We start from the raw sequence: 23,842 nt of genomic DNA, 5'->3' as shown, positions 1-23,842 counted from the left end.
TCTGACTTATTCTGAGTGAAACTACACCAATACATCATGTCGACCGCCCTAAATGTGTACGCAATAAAATTATTTAAAAACCCTACATTTCTGTGTATGATGTTGTCATTTTAGAGTGATGAGAGTGTTCGAGTAAGATCCCTGTGCCTAACAAATAATATTACAAGTATATTGTATCTATGGTAAAAGTGACCTTATATGTGGTGCTACATGCTGAACATGTAATCATGAGAACCTGTGTAGAAAATGATGGATTAGAGAGAGATAAAGGGACATAACTGCTCTTAAAATCAAGAAAATTTCCAACTTCACTGTCTACTTCTTTACATACTGTATATGTATAGATCTGAAATATGCTCTAATTAAGTAAACAACTCCCCAACAAGATTTTGAATACCTGTTCTCTTCTTACATTCTATTCTATGCCATCCTAATAGTGAAAACTAAAGATTCATGCAATTCAGTCAAATGTCAAAGGGGAGGTGGCTTGTTTACAAGTACCACCCATAAATGAGAAAATGGTGTTAACTGTGTTTTTTGTGTACAAAATGTCTCTAAAATGACTTATTTCTCTATCTGCAAGTATTTTTTCATAAATATGTATCATGGTGCTGAGAAGAAATGTGATCTACTGTACCTGAGACCTGCCAATCAGTACAATTTGTTAATTACATGTAGAACATGTAAAACTACATGTCATCTATGTAAAAAGAATACACAGTATATGAAGTACCCCAAATAACATTATTTTAACCACTAAGCTTATTTACATGTACTTACATGTCACTATGATACTTGACCAGATTCTGGTTTTCCATAGTACTAAAGCATAGCTTACCCCCCTTGACTCTGTTGTCTACCATTGTGACACTAATGTGATACATCTATTGAAATAAGGGGTTGTATTACATATCTAATACATTTATCTTGATAATATTAATGAAATTGACTGAATTCCATGGGTTTCAAAAAATGCCATTCTCTTAAAGGTGGCAGGGGACAGTTTCTTTGGTTTTGAAACATGTGGATAGGGGGTATACACCAAAGTCAGATTATGACAGACTAATGAAAAATCATATTTCCCTTTTATGTCAATACTTGTATTTCATATTAGTGTAGTTAATAAATTATGACCCTAAATTACATGTAATCTATAAATACTGGTGCTGGTGCACAAAACATGCTCTGAGCAGGTTCCCCTTTTTTGCTTTGATTTTCCCTCATTTGGGCTAATCCGCACCACCCCCACACCATCACAGTACCAAACATGGGGATTTAGACACTGTGCACAATCAAGAACCCTATCTGCCCTTCTCAAAAATCTACCTCTCATATGGGGCCATCCACCTTCCCTCACAGCTACAGACCTTTTGCTAGACCCTGCATGTTTTCACCGGAATTTCTTCAGCAACTGACCACGTGTCTTAGTTTCGTATTTGCACCCATCTATATGCTAGGAATCATGGTGACACCTACATGTTGTATATCAACATTTTTACTAAGCACTCAGCTACATTTGACATGCATCCTAAAATTATTGTATACATTTTTACACATGTAATATCACTTCAAATACAGGGTAATTCCATTTTTTGAAAAAGTTGACCGGGCCTACAGTGCGAAACTGTCCCCTGCTACCTTAGCTGTTGGATATTTTGCACAACTTTTATATAAAAGTCCTATATATTTTTTCTATGACATAGTAGGCAAATTATATTTAATTTTTGAAAAGTGTGTTGCAGAAACCTTTACTACATAATTAAAAGAGAGAAACCATAAAAACCATTGGTCTCTTGATATTTCAGTGATGTCCTTAAAATGTTCTTCATTTGCATCCCCAGCGATGATTAGTGTGGTCCTTTAAATGATGTCTCTGTTTCAGCCTAGCTGTGTTAGAAATACTGTGCTGGGACACTCTAGGGAGACCTTGTAATATAGTATCACTATTTTCTGGTGTGAAGTGCTCATTGGACATACCCCAGGGGACCTCAGAAAATCTATTCATATTGCACGGCTTTGATTGAGAGGCATTGACAGGGGGTTATTGGATTTCCATGTCTGATGTGATGGTCTGTGGTTTTACAGTTCTTCACAATTAGCATGCAAGGTGTGTCCGCTGAGGCATTGTAAACATGGCTTGGTGGGGATTAGAGCTGTCACACTCTGGGCCAGAGACTTTCTTTCTAGGAATAAGATGATTCTTTCTTTCATAGGCAATAAAAATAAATTATTTCAATTTACAAATGTGTTGTAATAGGACAATGATTGTAAAAATGAATTCTTGGTGCCAATTGAATGGTGATTAAAGAATTGAACGAGCAAAGATTTTTTGGTTCATACCAAGAGCAGATAACTCACTTGCATATATCTTGATTCATTAACAAATTGCAAGCATCGAGACTGATTTAGGATCTCTTCAGGAATTTTGAAAGCTGCTGCCATTGATTTTGATGTTATATCTGTAAAGTTTCATTGATATAGAGGAGAGTTGAACTTATTATCCTTTTCTTGTCCAGTTTTCATAGATTTTGTGTTTTCAAGCAAAAAATTAATCAGTTGTTGATTATCTGCTAATTTTCCACCTCCCTGAACTGAAGTTTAGAAATATGTCTTATCAGGAACTCCATAATTATGATGAAAGTGAAATCCACTATTTCTACCGCAAGCCATTATGATAAACCTTTGAAGCCTACCTTTGAAGCCTCGGTGTTCCATAAGAGTGTACTGTCTTTGAACAGATTCATCAGTGGAAAACTACATTGATTTTCATAAAGGCTTGATTTATCTGTGTTAATTATGTGCCATGGTTTATCCTCGTTGTGTTTTGTTATTCATGTTGTTTATTTTGATATCTGAATTTCATAAACGCACAAATCAGGCAAATTATGGTTCCCTCAGCCAGTTGGCGTGCTGACAGCTGTTTCATGGCAATGCAAGAGGAGCAACTCTGATGTGTTGTTGCATTTAATTTTCATGCTTTCTGTTAAAAAGAAAAGATGGAGTTTGATGCAGTTCATGGTTATTTTTAGTGGCATTTCAGTCAGATAATATTAAGTGACAACTCTTTTCTTCTTTGTAGGTAGACCAGTATTTTCAAATGCTGAATTTGGTAAAGCAGCAACTTAGAACCAGTAACTGACAGATACACCAGAGTAAGTCACTAGTTTTTTGCAATTGGATGGAAAAGGAAATAAGAATTTGAACTGTGTGTGTAAGGGAATTCTATAATTTATTATATATATTCATGTAGTTAAGAGTATTAATGAAAATTTCTACTGAGAAGAAGTGCCAAGGTTCACAATTGTTTTTAAAGTGAAAATTTCAATATGGTGATATTACTTCAAAATTTGCAAGTTATGAAATGTTATTTTCTTTAATAGTAATACAGTACATGTAGTCAGGTAACAATATACTTCACAAGATGTCAATTATGGCTTGTTTCTTTTTCATTTAAAAATAAATTACAACAGTCTATGCGAAAGACATCGGACCGTCGGACCTGACGATATGCAGTGCCTCAGGTCCAATGCATCATTTTTTACACCGGACCAGAATGTCCGATGTCTCAGTGTCTGGTTTTGAGCTTTACTATTTTGATGCGGTTCAGTCATTTATATGTTTGTTATAAGTAAAAAATAGCACACAAATCTAAATACGTAAATGAATGTGATTAAAACAGCATGGACCATCTAAAGTATTATGCGGGAGCGATTCCTGGTTTAGTATTACTAGTATAATAATTTAGATAAGCTTTAAGATTTCCTTGCAGGTTCTGCATTTTCATGTGTTTCACTTTTTTACATTAGGTTTTTCGGTCTGACAAAATTTGGTTCGGTCCGGTGTGTTAATTGATTACACAGTCCTGTGTGGTCAAAAAAACTTTCGCATAGACTGTTACAAAATGCATCAATTTCAAACACTCAAATGACATTTTTTTTTAAAATTTGCAGTAAACTATATGCACATCAATTTGAAGCATGTGATAATTTTGTAAACTATCACCATTGTCACATAATGTTTCCTGTTGCTAGATACTATCACACTGGAGGGTGTGGTTTTTACTTTTCAAATGTTTGTCAGCCAATCAGATTCAAGTATATTACAGGAAAGTATAATGATTAGAGTTATCACCCTTTTTGTGACTACATAATTCTTGAATTTTTCTAGAATCTGCACAATATTGAAATAAAAAACAAATGCTTCCTTGTAAATCGAACTTCTGTCAAAAAAGGAAGAAAGATTGAATGTTTTAAATGTTTAAAGAGAGAAGATTTAAATAAAAAAAGATGATAACAGACTATGTTAAGAATCTTTTTCTACAATGTAGTACTTGATCTGTACAATCAGTAATTTTCACTTTAAAAACAATTGTGAACCTTGGCACTTCTTCTTGGTGGAAATTTTCATTAATACTCTTAACTACATGAATATATATAATTATAGAATTCCCTTACACACACAGTTCAAATTCTTATTTCCTTTTCCATCCATTATCAAGTTCTTCCAGTCTCGTGTACCTGTACCAGGTAAATGTGTCAAGACTCTTTTACTGTCTTTAAATTTTTAAATCTGTCACTGAAATACCATTTTCTGGGTATTCTAGAAACTAAAAAATAAGACACTTTTATTGTAAATTTTGGAGGAAAAAAAATCAAGAAATGTATTTTTAATCTTAAGACATATCTTCAACAATAATGTCGAAGTGAATTATGATATTTGCAAGAAAAAATTATAACAACATGAATGAATTTTTTGATTATGATGTTCATTCTTTCAACCAAAGAGAAAAAAAATAAAAATAAAATAAATTTATGAAGTCGTGCACTTCTGATAACATAACTTGCAACTGCAGGAATCGATTAAGAGCGATTATTTTGGCCTTTTTTTCTGTGGAAGATAACTATTATTTCCTTAAGCAATGATGAATGTAAAGGGGTGAGTGGGTGCATTGTAATATACAAATATGAAATACATCAGCTTTTGAAATTACCCATTTGCTAGGAGTTGCTGCACTTTCTGTGCTTTTTATTTTTCTCAACATCAAAACTCCAACATGGGTCTCACTTGGAAGAGTAAGGGAGACAATTCATCATTTGAGGTAGCAGTGAGTAAACATTCTTACATGTATGTGTTTCAAATGTAATATTTGTAAAGGTGAAGTTTGGTAAAGCACTACTGAATGCTTATAGATGTAGAGTATGTGCTGTCGTTGTGCAAGGTGCTATTATAGGGATAGTCATGCAGTTGGTTAAACTTCTTCACTCTTGACGAATATTTCACATCATTAAACGACAAGCCAAAATGATTTTTAAGCCTTGGTTTTTAAATTGCTTATTTTTCAAGTGATATTAAGTTACAGTACATCAGGAGCTCCATTTTGAAGATTATTTTCAAGAGCAAACCTCCATGAATGCATTTTTAATTATTACTAGGGAATTTCTTTGCATGATTTTTAAAAAAAAAAAATAGTGAAAATCTGCTTGTATTGATGTGGAAATGGATGTCAGAAATTTCATCTCCTCCATGTATGTGCTAAGTGAGGTGAAAAGGTAGAGACCCTGATATCACAAGAACCATAATCCCAAATTGATTTTATTTAAATTACATTAATATAATCAGCTTATGTGACTCTCAGCATCTCACAAATATAGGAGATTACTCAAGGATGAAAAAATTGTACAACTGCTATTGGCATATGTCCCTTTAATGTGGTAAGCCCCGGTAGAAAACTAACAAGAATGGGGAATTCAGTTCAATAACTGGCAAGAAATAAAAAAAAATCAATGTATCGTTTGTATTGGTTTAACATAAAAAGAAAGATTTAAAATGTACTATTTTTTCAGCAACATTCATTGCTGTGTTTTGAACTCAGCTACTTTTTGATAGCTTGTCAATCAAATTGTATGGGTATAAATACTGTGTATTTGTAATCTTGGAGAAGGAGAAATTTGTATGTATATATATATGTGTTAAAGTTATGGGAGTAAAATTACTTTTAAGTTACTTCCTTGAGAAGAGAGTAACATGTGTATCACTGTAAATGAACAGCATATGGATGCCATAGAAAGGCCCTTTTAGTGTCATCAGGAAAACCTTCATTACTATTAACCGGGAAATTCTTCAATTTATGATCCTCAGAACGCTTACAATCACTAGCACATCAATAATTTGTATCAAATGTAGTGTTTTTCATGCTATACCTTTATAAATTGAAACTAAATGTTTCATCATCAAACATGGCTACTTTTCCTTTGTATATTTCAAGAAATTTTCACTTGTTATGGTGAGATGAAGTGCCACAAATTTTGACATCTGCATGGTGCTTGAGGCCTTAGCAGTTCGGGTTCTTGTGCTATATCAACGGTAACACAGGACCTTCGTTTATGGTCATATCCAAAAGACCTGTATAACATTCACTTCTAATGCCTGGGCACATTGCAAAGGAATAGTCTCTACCTATGTTTCAACACCTAAGGTTTGACCAGACAAGATCTAGAATGGAATGTGAGACTTTGTTGTGAAGCAAGCAGTCTAACCATGGGGCTATCATGACTGGTCAGAAAAAGTAAATACTGTGGTATGATTTGGTGGTTAAAATGAATGGCATGTCAGAATTCTAAGTGAAGGGTTTCTAGCTCTTTGGGATGACTATCTAGAGAACTGATATCAAACTGTTAAAGAAAGTTGTCATCTTAGGATACTACACTACATACACAATACACAACCAGGTCACGGTTTTCTAAATGGTTTGTTTCCTAGAAACCAGTAATCGTACATAATTCAAACCATGGATACACATGTCAACCAGTCATATGCTTCGGGTACTGCGTTTGACCATATATTTTCCATATCAATGACCAGGTTATAGTTTTAGGCAGAAGATTAAAGATATCTGAATGGTCTATTTCCAAGAAACTGAATTCTACACAATTCAGATTTACATAGACAATGCATTTATACATGCAAACTACTGAGAAACTGCAACCAACCTTGTGTTCTCTGCTCGAATGATCAAGTTGTAATTTTTGGAAGCATGCAGCTAGGTTAAAACAATTTTTTTTTACTATACATTCAGGTTTGTTTTGACATATCTGCAAGTTTCTAGGGAGATTTCGTAAGTCATTAATTTATCAATAAGTAATACTGAATATTCTAAATTTAAGTGACAAGACGAGTTGTCAGAGTACAAATGTAAGAAACCAAAAGGCTGTTCATGGTGAGTAGTGTTCAGATTATGAAGACCTCCAATAGCATGTCTACCATCTCCTCGCAAGCCAAGAGTATCGGTCCAGAGCAATGTCAAACCAGAGTGGAGTGGATCGAAAACCCTTGGCTTGTGAAGATTCATGTCTACATGCCAAACATGGCTGACATGGTAGAATTTGGCTTTATGGGTGCTTATGAAATTTTAAGTTGACTCCAGGTTTGTCTCCATTTTACATGGTAGTTTATAAGAATTATACATTTAGTAGGGAACTGTTTCTGATTTCTATATACACCCTACACCAGAAACATTTGGTTGTACTAAATCAAAATTATGTTTTCAACTGAGACAACAGCTATTACTTGTATATATATATAGACTTGAGCAGTCGAAAATAGAAAACTTGTCATTCAACATTGTTCAAGGTCATAGTGTTAAGGACATTGTCTGTAAATTTTCCTTGTAGCAATACAAAGCACCCACAGATTTAATAAAAATAATTGCAGTAAATATGGCGTACCTCATATTTTTCAATCCATGTTTACTTTCCTAAAAGTGTGCAGTAGTTTATAAATTGTGTACTTTGCTACAAGCTGGACCTGTTAGTAAGTGGTTTCCATCACAACATTCTTCTCATCTTTCTTTGCTTTAAGAGCCTACTTATTTCTAGTTATTATGGTCTGCAGTTACTTTGATTTTCCTTCATGAAAAGAAGTTTACTGTCTGTCTAGATATCAAAAGTCTATTATTCTAGTCGTGGAAATACATACACATGTAGAAGCATTGAACAAAACATGAGAAAGCGACTTTGATAAACCCACTGGGTACATCCCTCCCTTCTATGAATGATAAACGCCACCTTTCTCCAACATGACAATCAGAACCCCTCCCCATTGCAGGGATGTGCATAATTAAAACTGGTAACCATAAATCTCTGTGAATCTGCATCTAGTAGATTGGACAACAATTTGTTTTATCAAGTGGGATAATGAAATGTTTTTATTAACAACCCATCTGAATGTTGGTTTTTATTTTGCCATGAGCAAAAACGTTTATATTCTTTGTTCATAATGATGAACATCTGTAAATCACAAGAGTCTGACGTCAGAAAATCTCTGTCATATTTTTGTGTGCATTTGTAAGAAATTTCAGATCATTCTTTAATCAGGCTTGATGGCTATATGGCTGTGTAATATGGTAGAGATTTGGGTTGTTCATCACTCATCAGCCTTATACCAGGAAAAAATCAATCAGATCTTTGATGGAGTTCCTTTTCCTCCTGTATATAAATGTAATGTGCTAATTATTTTACTAACGAATCTGGATGTTATGTACACGCTAATCTAAAACTAGCAAAACCAGCCTGGGATATTAATCCAGATTTTCCTCCTTTAACAGCATCTGTCAAAATGTACACCCACTGATTCTTAGTCTATAATTATGTAATCTAATAAAACAATTATCAGTATCTCCACTTTAACCTTTAATTTTCTTGATGAAATTAGAAACATTCCACTAATGTATATTACATTGATCAGCTATATCTAAAGTGAATGTTAATTGTTAATTATCTATAAATTTGTATAGCTTAATAATTCGCAAATGATATAAAAGAACACAGAAATTTTGCAGAATTCATGTGCTTTAACATTACAAGTTGCTCAAGAAAAATTCTATAATTTACACTTATCTGAGCTAACTATGAGTTAGTGATCATCATGTAAACTACCAAGGTCCAAATTATCTAACAATAAAGCAGATAATGATGAAACACTGTAAAGGCCCATATCAGACACAGTGAGGGCCCATGTATTATCAAACACATCTGTCCCAAGCACAGCAAATGTCCATATGATCAAGCACAGCAAATGTCCATATTAAGCTCAGCAAATGTCCATATGATCAAGGACAACAGATGTCCATATAAAGCTCAGCAAATGTCCATATGATCAAGCACAGCAAATGTCCATATGATCAAGGACAACAAATATCCATATTAAGCTCAGCAAATGTCCATATGATCAAGCACAACAAATGTCCATATGATCAAGCACAACAAATGTCCATATGATCAAGCATAGCAAATGTCCATATGATCAAGCATAGCAAATGTCCATATGATCAAGCATAGCAAATGTCCATATGATCAAGCACAACAAATGTCCATATGATCAAGCATAGCAAATGTCCATATGATCAAGCATAGCAAATGTCCATATGATCAAGCACAACAGATGTCCATTTGATCAAGGACAGCAAAAGCTCATTACTGTGGAATCATTTTAATTTGTGGGGGCCATGTTCGTTGGTAAGCCAAATTTTGCTAGTTCGTGGTGACGTAATTTCTTGGGTAAGCGATACAATGTCACGTACTAGGAGAGATAACTTTACTTGGTTAAATTATGTTCGAGGACACGTAAATTCGTGTGTAAGAATGACCCACGAAATCCACGAACATCAATCCCCCACGAACCATGATGACTCCACAGTATATCAAACACAGTCAGGACAAAATATTAAAACATGTTTAGTAAGGTTCAAATCATCAAACGCAGTAAAGACCCATTTTATCAAGCACAATAAATGCCCACACTGTCGAACACAGTAATGGGCCATATTATCAAAGACAAGGCCCATGTTAGCAAACACAGCAAATGTTTGCATTGGCTCATTTTATGAAACGTAGACTATATTATAAAACATGATAAAGGCCTATGTTATCAAATACAACCAATTGACACAATAAAGCTCCATATTATTACACATAGTATTAAGGCCCATTTTAAGAGCAATGCAGGCCCATTTTATCATCTATGCAGATCATATAATCATATGCCTTGTTGCCTGATCGAGATAACAGGGCTCACGGCGGGTGTGACCAGTCAACTAGGGGATGCTTACTCCTCCTAGGCACCTGATCCTACCTCTGGTATGCCCAGCTGGGGTCCATGTCTGTCCTTCTCTTAATTTTATATTCCGTATAGGAATTATGAGATTGATCCCTTTTTATCTTCACCTTTTCCTCAAGCACAATATGAAGGCCCATATTATTATACAAAGTGAAGACCTATATCATTTAACACAGAAAAAGACTAAATGCTCATACTATTAAACAGCCCATTTTATCATACCTCCAAGGTAAAGGGTTCATTTTATCGAACACAGCAAAGGCCCATATTATCAAACACATTGAAGACCCATATATCGTCAAACACAGTGAAATTGAATTGTATGTGCCATGTCATGAATTTGTTATTGCACATTTGTCATTTTGCACATAATAACTTGATCGATTATTAAAAACATAATTGTGATAGAATCGAAAGGCTTTTAGAAACAGGCAATATTATGGATAATCAAAACATATGGTAGACATGTTATTGCTATGCAATACTTACAGAATGCTTGTTTCAGATATTCTGTATTTATTTTCATAAGTACAAAATATTGTGGTTTGAGACAAAATATAGTGTGTATAGGTGGTGGTTGTTCAGTCGTCATTCAATCTGTATAAAAGTCCACTTCGTCCAGACTTTGTGAAGGATATGAATTCATTAGCATAATCTATGAAATGATAAACACCCATGCAATTTTAAACAAGTTCTTTGATGAAGGCTGCATTGCACATGAGATTGATGATATTTAGGATTACCTACTTGTTACTGAAATGTAGCAGGTTACATTGAAATGATGCAAATCAAACAATTGGTTAGTAAATAAATGGTTGCATCCAACATTCTTAATTGAATCTTTATACAGTGAAGTCTTTGCATTCTTCCCTAAGATGCTCTTTTTCAAGTGAAAATTTGGAAGAAACCTATTCAAAGACTTGACTCCATATTGAATTACTTTTGTTTTGTTTACTTTGGAATGTTGGTCTAAAGTTTACTCTGGCTCATAACATGAAAATTGAGTATTGACAATTATGATATTTGGCAAAAACAATGATGTAGTGCAAAGGCCGGTTTATTTTGACTTGATTATACAAAAGGATACTATTCCTGTGGTGCCTGCATGCATTTAAGCATTGGCATCCTTCACTATAATGTGTTGTGATGGTCAGTAATGGCAGGAATAGCAAATCACATATGGCTCTCATTTATGCAGTATTGGTGAACCATCATTAGCAGATGTGACTTGTTTATAAGTTAATATTGTACTTCATTATGCATACCAAGGACAACATATTTCCTCAAGTGAGAAAGTTCTTCCAAAGGCCCTAATTTTTTATCACCAAGGTAAGCATGTGTGCCCATGATCTAGCTAGTCCCCCCATATACCTGTACAGGTTCCATCAAATTTTCTAGTTTAAAGAAGTCGCTGCCCAGTCAGTTTTATAGAAGTTTGGTAGAAATATGCTTCTCAGCCAGTTAATTTATAGAAGTTTGGTAGAAATATGCTTCCCAGTCAGTTTTATAGAAGTTTGGTAAAAATAATACATGCTTCCCAGCCAGTTTTATAGAAGTTTGGTAGAAATATGCTTCCCAGTCAGTTTTATAGAAGTTTGGTAGAAATATGCTTCTCAGCCAGTTAATTTATAGAAGTTTGGTAGAAATATACTTCCCAGCAAGTTTTATAGAAGTTTGGTAGATATATGCCTCCCAGCAAGTTTTAAAGAAGTTTGGTAGAAATATGCTTCCCAGTCAGTTTTATAGAAGTTTGGTAGAAATATGTTTCCCAGTCAGTTTTATAGAAGTTTGGTAAAAATATGCTTCCCAGCAAGTTTTATAGACGTTTGGTTGAAGTATACTTCCCAGCAAGTTTTAAAGAAGTTTGGTAGAAGTATCCAGATTTCGCTGCACATTCTAGAGTGTTAGACAGAGTACTAATTATTCTGGTTCAGATCACCACTGTGATGCAGCAACAATCCATAGCATTGAACCATCATTTAAGATGCTACAATATGGGGGTCCAATGGTGCTGACAAACAGAATACACTTGCTTTCTCCAAAAGTTACAATCTATTTGATGACTTGAATGTTTTATGATGTATTTTCAGAAAGAAAAATCCGATACCATGGCAACATCAACAAATAATTCCCCAGTATAACTGAAGTCTGACAGGTAAGTTGGTCTGTTTTAGGGCATTGTATTTCTACAGGACACCTGTCCTTCAGGTGTAATGTGTGGGTCAGATCTAGTTGTCCTACAGGTGTAATGTGTGGGTCAGACCTAGTTGTCCTACAGTTGTAATGTGTGGGTCATACCTAGCTGTCCTACAGGTGTAATGTGTGGGTCAGACCTAGCTGTCCTACAGGTGTAATGTGTGGGTCAGACCTAGTTGTCCTACAGGTGTAATGTGTGGGTCAGACCTGTCCTACAGGTGTAATGTGTGGGTCAGACTTAGCTGTCTTACAGGTGTAATGTGTGGGTCAGACCTGTCCTACAGGTGTTATGTGTGGGTCAGACCTAGCTGTCCTACAGGTGTAATTTGTGGGTCATTAAGGAAGGGAAACTGTCCATTTCTACAGCTGTCCGCTGTTTCAGTGATTGCTGGTCAATGTTTAAAGACTTCAAAGTTGTAGAATTTTTTTCATGGTTTATGATGGGACACTGAGTAAAATCCTTTATAATATATAGTAATCAAGACAATGGTATGGTGACTATTGCTTATAACTTTTATGAGTCAAGCACAGAATTAAGGGACAGGGGAAGATTGAGACACCCCCACCCCAGGGTTTTATCCAGCATTTAGATGTTGCTACCCATTTCATATTTAAGGGAAATTTTTGAGAATGCAGTCATGAGCTTCCAGGGGATGGTGGTGGGGGACATCCATGGAATATAAATTGATTGATTACTCATTTTAATCTATTTTGTAAATTTGACAATTATAGAAAATTACTTTGAATATATAAAACTTATTTTGTTGAAAATTCTCATACAATTTTATAAAGTTTCTACAAATGAAGGGGATTTTTTTGTCTGTGGAAGGGGAAATATCCATTTGTTGCCAAAGGGGAAAGGTATCAGGGTTAGAATAGGGCCTCAGTGCCTCTTGCATGTTGTAAGAGGCGACTAAATAGGGCGGTCCTTCGGATGAGACCGCAAAAACCGAGGTCCCATGTCACAGCAGGTGTGGCATGATAAAGATCCCTCCTTGCTCAAAGGCCATAAGCACCGAGCATAGGCCTAAATTTTGCAGCCCTTCACCGGCAATGGTGACATCTCCATATGAGTGAAATATTCTCGAGAGGGACGTTAAACAATATTCAATCAATCAATCATAGTATATAGGAAACTTGCAGAATGCAGGTTATGGTAGCTGGTCACTTAATGTTTTAAACGTCAACATTTCTGAAGTTGGTCTCGGGCATTCTGTACGACTTGACCATGCTATATAGCTGGATACTTTCTGGTTTGTCTGTCCTTCTGTCTGTTTCTCTTCACCAATCAGTTCCCACAGATGCTCTACGATTGAGGTACGTGGTCACATAACACATGGTTGTAGTTATCCACATGCAGAAGAATCGCCGGGAATGCATCAGTGTGCATATGTCAACTAACACTCGATGTCGGGGAGGCTCCCATATTCAGTAACATTTATTCTGCAATTGTGGTACTATATAGGATCTTCTGTATGAGTGGTCTAAAAATACAACAATAGTGTTGAGTTTGGAAACCACTTTTATGCAGTTGCCCTTTAATTGACTTTCCAATCTATGACGTTCTTGTACTCATACAGATGTCAGATATAGAAGGTGGGGGGAAGGTGAGGCAAGGAATTTGTATTTCAAATCTAAGGAAATGTATCTCTGTTGCAAGCCTGAAACTCTGAGATCAGGATTTGAAAATAAAACACAATAAAATTGCTTACATAACTGAAACACCAATAAAGTATGGTAATTTGAATTATATTATATGTATGGGTCCAAATTCCATTTGTTCTGAATTAGATCTCTATATTTCTGTATGGTTCAACTTAAGTCTCAGCAGAAAGGAAATGTCACGATAAGCGGTTTTAAACAATGAGAATGTGGAGTCTTAATTTAAACTTATCAGTTATATGCATGATCTGCCTTGAACATGACCCAGAAAAAAAAAAAGAAAACTGGTGTTGATTGTCAAGAAACCAAAAGCACAGCTGAATTAAATATAATGTAAGTGAAGATGAATAGTACTTCAGTTCTTACTGAGCCTGTCTATGAGCACATTGAGATGCTTCAAGGATTTAGATTGGACAATCCATATTCTAAATTTAAGTTGCTGTAAAGCTTATTCATTTTTCATATCTGCATGGATAAGAATTTTGATAATCGATTAGCTGGTGCTGTCTGTGTATCTTTGGACATTATTAGGTTCGCTGATCTAGAGTGTACGGAGCAGTTAGGCATGCTTTGTCTTGTAATGCATATTGCATGTTGCATCTGACGTTCATTTTATACTTTAATGACTCTAGATATACTAAGTGCAGTGGTAGATTTTTTGTTGCTTTCTAAAATCAAATCCTATATATTGTGTTATTACCTATACAAGAAAGTTTATTGTAGGGTACCTGACTCAAATTAATTTTCTTATCATTAGATGTTTAAAACAATCCCAATGCCCTTTATATTTGACACATAGTTTATGTCACTAAATCCTTGATACAAACATCGCCTCTCCTTCCCAGAAGGGGGACATATTGTTTTAGTGTGAATTCTTCCGCTTTTCATATAAAGTTTGTTGGGGCCATAACTTTTCTGTCTTTTGATAGAGACCTTTGATATTTGGTATGAGGGTATACTATGACAAGACAGAGTGTTGCATACCATTTTTGATGACCTTTCACCTTGGCCTTATATATAAAGGTCAAATAATAGAATTTGGGGGGCATTTGTTTTTGTCTGCATGGACCACAACTCTTTTGGCTTCTTTTGACATAGGCATTTGATATTTGATATGTCAGTATACCATGATAAGACAGTGTGCCACATGCATTTTTTATGAAGTTTGACCTTGCCCTTTTCTTCTTTAAAGATGATCCCTAAAAATGTTTTTAAAAGTATGGAAAATGAAAGGGGAGACATCAGTTTTGGTGTGATAAAACAATTCTTCCTAGTTCTTAATTGAACTTGGCCACTTTGAATATTTTTACATACTTTAATTCTTCTACTCTGCATCTTCAACTTATAGATGCAAAAAACTTAAAATCCCTAAGTACTACCCATGTAAGTAAGGACAACTTGGAGCATGTTTGAATTGTCAAAGTCTTGAGATGTCCAACTCAAGTACAATGGATTCTTCCAAAATCACAGGTATTAATGATAAAACCAGCATCTGACAAACGTTTGGTTTCAGACCTGCTTTGTCCAGCACCATTTTAGATCTTGATGCGTATCCCAGAGTGCAACTTGAAATATTGAAAGTGAACAACTGCTGCGCTCTATGATTTCATTTTGATGTCATTAGTCACTTAAGCCATTTACAAAGCAAAGTAATCTAAATAAAAATATTTTTATAACAAATTAAGTTTTTATGTCATGATTTGGCAGAATTGATTATTCAATGTTGATCGTAAAGTGCAGTCAAAATTGTGAGGCTTTTTTTCAGAGTACCACCAGAGCATAGTCTAGTGATTGCAGAGTTCCTGAAACCTATTTAACTGTGGTATCAGATATTCAAAGATTGTTATCAGTCTAAATAAGGAAATTTTAACCATTCAGTCCATTCTTTGGGACTGGGAAATTTCAAGAACACTGTCATTGAGTCTGCTGGAACATTTTTGTGTGCATTGTACCTTAATTCATTTCCACATTTTTATAGTTGCTATATATGTAACAAAATCAGATCATTTATCAATATTTGCAAATTAATGGTCTGTCATAAGAAAGGGGGAAAACTGACATTTGTGTACTAGAATTTTGAACAGTCCTCATTTAACAAAGGCGAGGCTGCAGTGTTGCTTGCATATGTTGTGAGAAGAATACTACCTATAAACGGATAATAGAATACAACTTAAAACTGCATTATTCCAAACTGATGGCTTGTTTTAATGTTGGTCTGTAAGGATCCTAGAAGTATGGCATTGTGTACCTCCACTAGTTGGAAGACTGACCTTGGTCAGATTAACAAGATGGTTTTAATCAGGAGCTGCTCATTAGAGGACACATCAGGCACATGTATGTCCATGACTCTCATTGTCTGATAATTATAGAGGGCCGGGTTACTTGTTTGGGTAATTAGTAAGATCTTGGAGGCAGGTGATTTCCCATTGGAGAGGATGTGGTAAGGGGATATTGGATGCAAAATGAGGTGATTTTATTTGAAAATCCCCATAAATGGTTTCCAATTATTCTCAGAAATTGAGAACAAGAGATCTTCATTGCCTTTCTGATATCTGAAGCTTTATAGTTTCTTGTCAAAGATAAAAAATAATTGCGCCATCGTGATACGATTTTACCATGTACAAGTGCAATTAATGTATCATCGTGAAAAGAACATTAGATAATTATGAATGAAAATATTTCCCTTTAACAAACTTTTCAAAAGAGTTAAAACTTAAACATATTCCATTATGCCTGAATGGTTTATGTTTTTCATTTTATAAGGTACTGGTTTATATTACAAGCAAAAGAAGTTTAATGTGCAGTGACATTAGACATTTATGCGATGACATTTCTAAGAAGGATTTTTTTCTTTTCATGAATGTTGCGCATGTTGTAATCAGGACTTTATTAAAAGAGCTTCCAGGAAAACTGACTATAGCTAATAACCGTCACAGGGAGAGATTGAAATTAATTTTCATTTCTAGCAGAATGCAGGTTTCTATGACAACGTGTCGTGTACTTCGTTTCTCCTGATGGATCCTGCTCTCAGTCATGGCCAGTGAAATTAGGAATTTTAAATAAAATTCTCATATAGCTCTTAACATGTAAAGCTCATGTAATTAAATCTTTACTTGGCTTCCGTTTAATGCTTAGATTATTTTCATCAGTATCTATTAATGGGTATGCAATATTGAAATGATAATGACTTGGCTGTGGACTTGTCAATGTGATGTAATGATATAGAGACAAAGACAAGAAATCAACAGTAACTCTTTATTTATCATCAGAGGAAACATTAATTTTATTATGCAAAATATGATCCATTTCTTTGTATGTTCACTTTCATGTGCATTTTACCTTGGAAATTATATTTAGCTTCAATCAACCCTCAAGAGGTAAAGTCTATTGTTGGTAAGTAGATCCAGATGAGTTAGGTTGGCTGGAGTTCTGGGTGTTTATATTGATATAGTACCACCTTCTAATCTTGGTTATTAGCTCATTAACACAGTATGTACTATTTATATTGTGACTTTTATAGATATACCCCCACATTTGTGAGTTTGTCCTCTGAGAGACGGTCGTAGTATACACTTGTATGTATAGTAGTGCGTTTGACACATGATATATACTCTGAAAACTATCATTTTAATATTTGCAAAGCTGCTTGGATTTTTAAGAGTTAGAGAAATTACCAAGAGAAAGCCAACAAATTGCAATTTCAGGTAGGAATTCAGGTCTGTAATTGTAAATATTATATATATATAAATTAGATAAGATAAGTTTATTCCAATTTTGGGCCCAGAGGGCATAACAGTAAGACATTTTATAAAGAAGGAAATTCAAAAAAAGAAAGAAAGTTTACAACATTAACTACAGGTTACATAGACTGCAAACTGCATGTGGATGCAGCATGTTGGGGAAACAAGTACATACATATATGAATTGCTAATCATGTATATATACAAGTAGATGGACAGTATCAGTATTATACCAATATATGAATAATAAACTATAATGATTTTTGCAGTTCTTATATAGTTTTTAGTTTTTAAAGTTTATATATATATATATATATATATATATATATAAATAAAGCAGGAAAATATGCTGTTCCAAAATATATTCAAATCACTATCGCTTTTATATGATCTATGGTTTTATAAGAAAAGTGCTAGTAATTTGAATATATTTTGGAACTACATATTTTCCTGCTTTTTTATTTAATTATTTTGACTGTGAGCAAACTAAAATGACATTACATGATTTCTTTGTTTTCAAAAGCTTTGAACTTTACCATGGAAGTGTTAAAAAAAGAACCCTTGTGCTTTAGTAATTTCTGTAACAAGTCTGCAATGCCAAGAACTTGTTGACATTACATGCAGTTCATGCGCTTGAATTATTCAAACATGTTTGCTGGAAGTGAAGCGTGTCAGTAGGATTCCATCTTGAAAATTCATTTGTAACTGGTGCTGGTGTAAGATGCTGGCTGATGTGCCAGTGAGACGAATGTCAAACATATAGCACATACTTTGATTTCATGCTGCATGAAGCATTGCAGGAAGGTAACGAAGGGTATAGCAAACCCATTGTCTCCTGGCACAATCAGAACTGGTGGCCACTGGCGCCTTCTAGATGGCAACCAAGTTTGCCAATTAAACTTGATTTTTTTGGTGTGGAGCAATGATTGTACCTGTCAACGGCTATGTTCTGTAACAATTCTATTTACACAGACAACTATGGAGATGTTATTTTATAGACCCTGTAAGATATTTGTATCAAACAATAATGTATGTTCCTTGAAGGTTTTAGGGCAGAAATCCTGCTTTCTTGTTAAAGTGTATGTGTGATAATGACCCATTTCTTTTTCCATTTCTCAATTTATAGCTTTTATGGGCATCTTAATTTTTTTTCCTATGTCGTATATATCCTGTAGTTTTATTTGAAATGACTCGCCTTGTATGAGGAGCCATCATTAAGCTTGGTTTATCCTCAAAGAACAAAAGCTGGAGTTCATTTGTTGATGGTTTTATAAGAAAATATACTGTGATAAAAAGCTCTTTGATGAGAAGTAGATTGAATGTTGCAGATTTTAAAGAAACATATTTGGTTGTTTGTCCATAAATGTAGGATATAAGCCCAGTAACGGTAGATTGCGTTTAATGTAGAGCATCTTTGGTTTTCATTCTTTACAATTTATCATCTAGCAGATAAACAAGTTTAATGCTTATAGTTTTAATGATCATATCTATGAGTTGTTGGACTTTAGTTTGAGTATGTAGGTTATATAGTCTATTACTGAGGTGACCATTAAGGCCCGTGGGCCTCTTGCTCATCTGTCATTGGTGCTGCTTGCAGCCAGTAGCCAGAAGAACAGAATATGTAGATCTTAATTTGATATTCAGAGAAAACCATCAAAAGTAATTTCGTAAGTGAGAGACAATTAAGAGGAAGTTCAAATTGCATTCAAAATATAAAAGCCAGGAAACTGATTGAAGTGTAGTGTTCCAATTAGCGAAGGATGTTGTCTCTCACCTCCCGTGCATTGGTTTAAACTAGTGGTTCTCCAGTAAGATTATAATGAAATTGTCATGAATTGTAGAGGGATGGAAATGAAATCAGTATTTTACCTATGTCTGTTTTAACTTTTTAAGTTAAAACTTGAAAAAACATTCAACTTGACTTTGATAGTTTTAATTGAAGCATGCTTTGTTCTAGTACGTTAAGAGTTTTGGGTGTGGGACTAATTTTTTAAGGATGACTTTAGAAGGGGATGCATTTGAATATGTGTGTATTTTTTATCTCGGGGTCACATGTTGTAGCCTCTGTTTGCTAGATACTTGGCTTTTATAAGATGTCTCAAGACTGTAAGGTTCAAATGCAATGCTATTTTTAATTTGTTCTGTGAGTTTGTTTTAGATTCCCGTGCTATTTGTCCAGTGTGGGTTTGATTTAGACCCCTATCTTATTTGTTCTTTGGGTTTGGTTTTATACCCCTATCTTATTTGTTCTTTGGGTTTGATTTCGACCCCTATGCTGTTGCTCTTTGGGTTTGGTTTAGACCCCTATGCTATTTGTTCATGGGTTTGTTTTTGATTCCTATGCTATTTGTTCTTTGGGTTTGGTTTAGACCCCTATGTTATTTGTCCTGTGGGTTTGATTTAGACCCCTATCTTATTTGCTCTTTGGGTTCGGTTTAGACCCCTGTGCTGTACGTTTGCTTTGTGAGTTTGACTTAGACTCTATTTGTTCTGTTAAGGTTGTGAAATAAAGGTACTTGCTCAACTCATCGCAATAATTGATGAATCAGAGGTTTCCATATATTGTAGCAATAATGCTGATTATTTCTCATGACAATTATTGACATGAGGTGATGATCTTGGTGAGTGCGGAGTTATCTAGTCAAATGCAGGACTTGACTGTCTGTTTAAAGTTGGTAAAACTCCATGGAGAACTCGGCAGACCTCGTGTATGTCATTTGTCCTGTTTAGTTATTGGTGTATCTAGATAGAAAATGGTACCATGCGGGGTTAGAACTTAACAAACAATTCTGTGTCTAGAAATAAGTTTGCTTCACAGATACAGTATCTAGTAAAGGGACATCACATGGTTAGAATTCAAATCTATGTATAGAAAAAAAGGGTGTCACAGGGTTAGAACTTATAATACAATAAGGTGTACAGTGTTTAAAAGAAGTGCCACAACTTATAGAACAAGCATATACTCACAGTGACTAGAAATAAAGAGTTACGGTACACCAAAAGAAATCATGCAGCATTGACTTTTTACCAAATGGGTGTTAAACCATCAACCTGGAATTGACTGTCCATTATTTGATTGTGGATCAGAGACAGTGATTGAACACTCAGAAGCATAACCTTGATTTCACTCTAGCAAAGTTAATTTCAAATAGTGTCAACAACATCTTATTAAGCAGGGTTTAATGGGAGAAAAGGAAATACTCTGCTAGTTTATAAAGGTCTACATCCTTTTGCTAATGAGTCCATCATGTAATGTATGGAACTATACATACAGCACCCTTCTAGCAAGCTCTCTAATTGGCAATTCCCCTCTTGTCAACAGAGGAGCTTGACTGCAGTGAAAGAAGAGGTATCAAATTTGCTCAGTTTTTTGTGTACCAATATTTTTTTTTACACGAGAGAGCTGCCTACAGCATCTCAAATGATTATCAATGCTAGTTGTGAGGACAAGAGGACAAACTCAGACGCAATGGCCATGGTGGAAAGTCTTGAATGATCTCGCGATATCTATGTTGCTTGTTACTGGTATCGGTGGAGAGAAACATCCATTGATTATTGCTACCCAATCTTTTCCGAGTCTCTTATTGCATATAGGTATATGAAAGCTCAGACCTGGAATTAGTAGTCAAATGGATCATCTCTTCAAACCAGGTAAGATCGGGGGAAAAACATCACCACTGTAACAAATCTGCAGGAGTTAATATTGATTTTAAATGTCAACTTTCTGTTAGAAGCATAGGCTAAATGTTGCATGTCATTTCCAAATGCATTTTGATCTGACTAAATGCCTGTTGTTTTTGTGTTCATCAGTATTTAGGTTCTAAAATTCTTAAATGGCATCTGCATATTACCCGCACCGAGTTCACTGCTTTGGAAGTCTGCGTACAGGTCTTATTTTACCTGGGAATATTTTAAAGAGGGTATGACAGCTGAGGCCCTAAAATTGTTAGTTGACAATTCAGAAAATATTTTTTTAAAGACATGACTGTTGATCCATCAATTCTTCATCAGGAAAGTTTGTGTCACTTGATATACTAGATTATAATCTGATTTCATGTAAATATCCTTTCCAGTATTTGCCATTAATTATAACAAATATTAGTATTCAGATATTTCATAGATATTTAAAATGTGTAAGGATTCTGTGATTTCACGATCATTTTTTCTTACTTGTTACATCATTTCATGTATGACAGTCTTCAAATATCAAGTCATCGAAAAATTTATAGTAGATTTTTCAGCAGTATCGTCAATAATATGGATTGTCTTGTTTACTGCTTTTGTGCAAAGTTAAAAGTTTGCATCTGCATCACAATATTTTTATGGAAAAATTAACTACAGTCAAACTAATTATTTATTATGGGCAAAACATTAGTAAATATAAAAATTAGTTTTAATTTGCATAGTATACATCAAGATCTTTTAACTATTATTGAAAATCCGTCCCCTTTGTAGAAATACCCTGGTCAGTTAATGTCAGAATTAATTTATGGTCATTGACATCAGCAATCAATGTCATTCAGCATCAGGATTATCTAACATAGTTATGTCTGATGTAGAACCAGGGAACGTAGATGTCAGATTGTTGTGAAGACTGCAATTAACTGGGCTAATTGTGCATGACATGATTTGTCATTTTGGAATTGAGTTGCACCATCTTTACACGCAAATTTATACACAAGCTATATCTATCAAAACCCTCATATTGTAAACATGTATTTGTTTGTGTGTGATATTGTTGAAATTTTAGCCTTTCATGAATGAACATGTTTTCTAGTGATTTGTATAGAAAATGATATGGTCACTCACAATTCAAAGTCACATTGATTTTATTGTTTAAAAAGTACCGTTTCATTGTTAAACATAGTCAATTCTTATCATTGACATATTTTCATGTGTGTGTGTGCGTGCGTGTTCTAAAACATGTACATTGTATCTGCAAGAACTATTTGTGTGTATTAACAGATAATCTCAAATAGTTCAATAGGAAGTAGAGCAAGAAAAAATTGCACGTTTATTTACAGAGACTAAACACTGTGAGGGGTTGATTGAGTAGGTACGTGTGTATAGTATATCAACACAGGTGTGAGAGGTGTATAGTATATCAACACAGGTGTGAGAAAGGTTGATTGGGCAGGTACATGTGTATAGTATATCAACACAGGTGTGAGAAAGGTTGATAGGGCAGGTACATGTGTATAGTATATCAACACAGGTGTGAGAAAGGTTGATTGGGCAGGTACATGTGTATAGTATATCAACACAGGTGTGAGAAAGGTTGATTGGGCAGGTACATGTGTATAGTATATCAACACAGGTATGATTAATAATGATGGATCTGCAATCAGCATAAATTATATTGTGGAACTTGACCGACACCAGAAATCTATGGGACTTTGCTGATTTGTCAACTAAAGTTACCATTAATTGTGAATTACACATAGATGTATCGAAATTTATAATGCTAGCCCCTTTCCCACTGCTTATTAGTCTATAATTGTGAGTTTCCCTGCCCAAACGGGACAGCTCTCCATCCATCTTGCCTGATTGAAGGCAATTTGGTTACTTCCCTTTTATTGTGAAATGTGTCCATTTCCTGTGGATGATCTATTGTGAACCACAGGAAGAAGCGACTCTGGAAATGGGCCAGGACAATGACAGATCTGTGTAAGGTTAATGTCTATTTCACAAAAAAAATGGAGCACACCTGATAATCAATAGGGAGGGAGACTTCAATGATTACGCAAATCATTAAGTGATGTCATATTCAAAGCAGCAATTTTGAACATAATGTCATCATACAAAAATTGGGGGTCCTATATGGGTACCATTAAAGGTAGGGCAACTTTAGATATTACAGCTGTCTGTGAAATAACACATGTACACATCATGTGCTGATCATCTGGTCAGTAGGATGATAAGAAGTCATTTAACCAACAGTGTTCTTTTAGGTTAATTAATTGGTCTGCAACCTATGATAATAATTCACACATATAAGGATGGCTCATTGTATGCATTCTCTGGGGAAGTACAATGCACAAATTGTACTTCCATGACTGTTCCTGCTACAGGAGATAATGGTCAGTGATGGAACTGGTCATCTGCTTTTCATTAAGACTGATTGAGAGGTA

At 34.8% G+C, this 23,842-nt stretch overlaps 1 protein-coding gene across 16 annotated transcripts in view; it reads left to right on the top strand.

Annotated features, from left to right (window-relative positions):
- Positions 1–23,842, top strand: part of LOC125683264 (poly(rC)-binding protein 3-like) — a 79,333-nt gene that overhangs the window by 34,598 nt on the left and 20,893 nt on the right. For 6 of the 16 annotated variants that reach the window (XM_056140579.1, XM_048924237.2, XM_048924240.2 and 3 more), the window contains 2 exons: positions 3,080–3,152; positions 12,204–12,268. The gene's annotated coding sequence lies outside the window, so the exon portion shown is untranslated. Of the gene's footprint in view, positions 1–1,643; positions 3,153–12,203; positions 12,269–17,506; positions 17,688–20,967; positions 21,363–23,842 lie in introns of those variants that run through there. The other 10 variants (XM_056140589.1, XM_056140583.1, XM_048924242.2 and 7 more) reach the window with 6 other exon arrangements.

The sequence above is a fragment of the Ostrea edulis genome, chromosome 6, assembly GCF_947568905.1.
Source record: "Ostrea edulis chromosome 6, xbOstEdul1.1, whole genome shotgun sequence".
Lineage (NCBI taxonomy): Eukaryota > Metazoa > Mollusca > Bivalvia > Ostreida > Ostreidae > Ostrea > Ostrea edulis.
The sequence above is the reverse complement of the archived record's forward strand: the minus strand, read 5'-3'. Positions and strand labels throughout refer to the sequence as shown.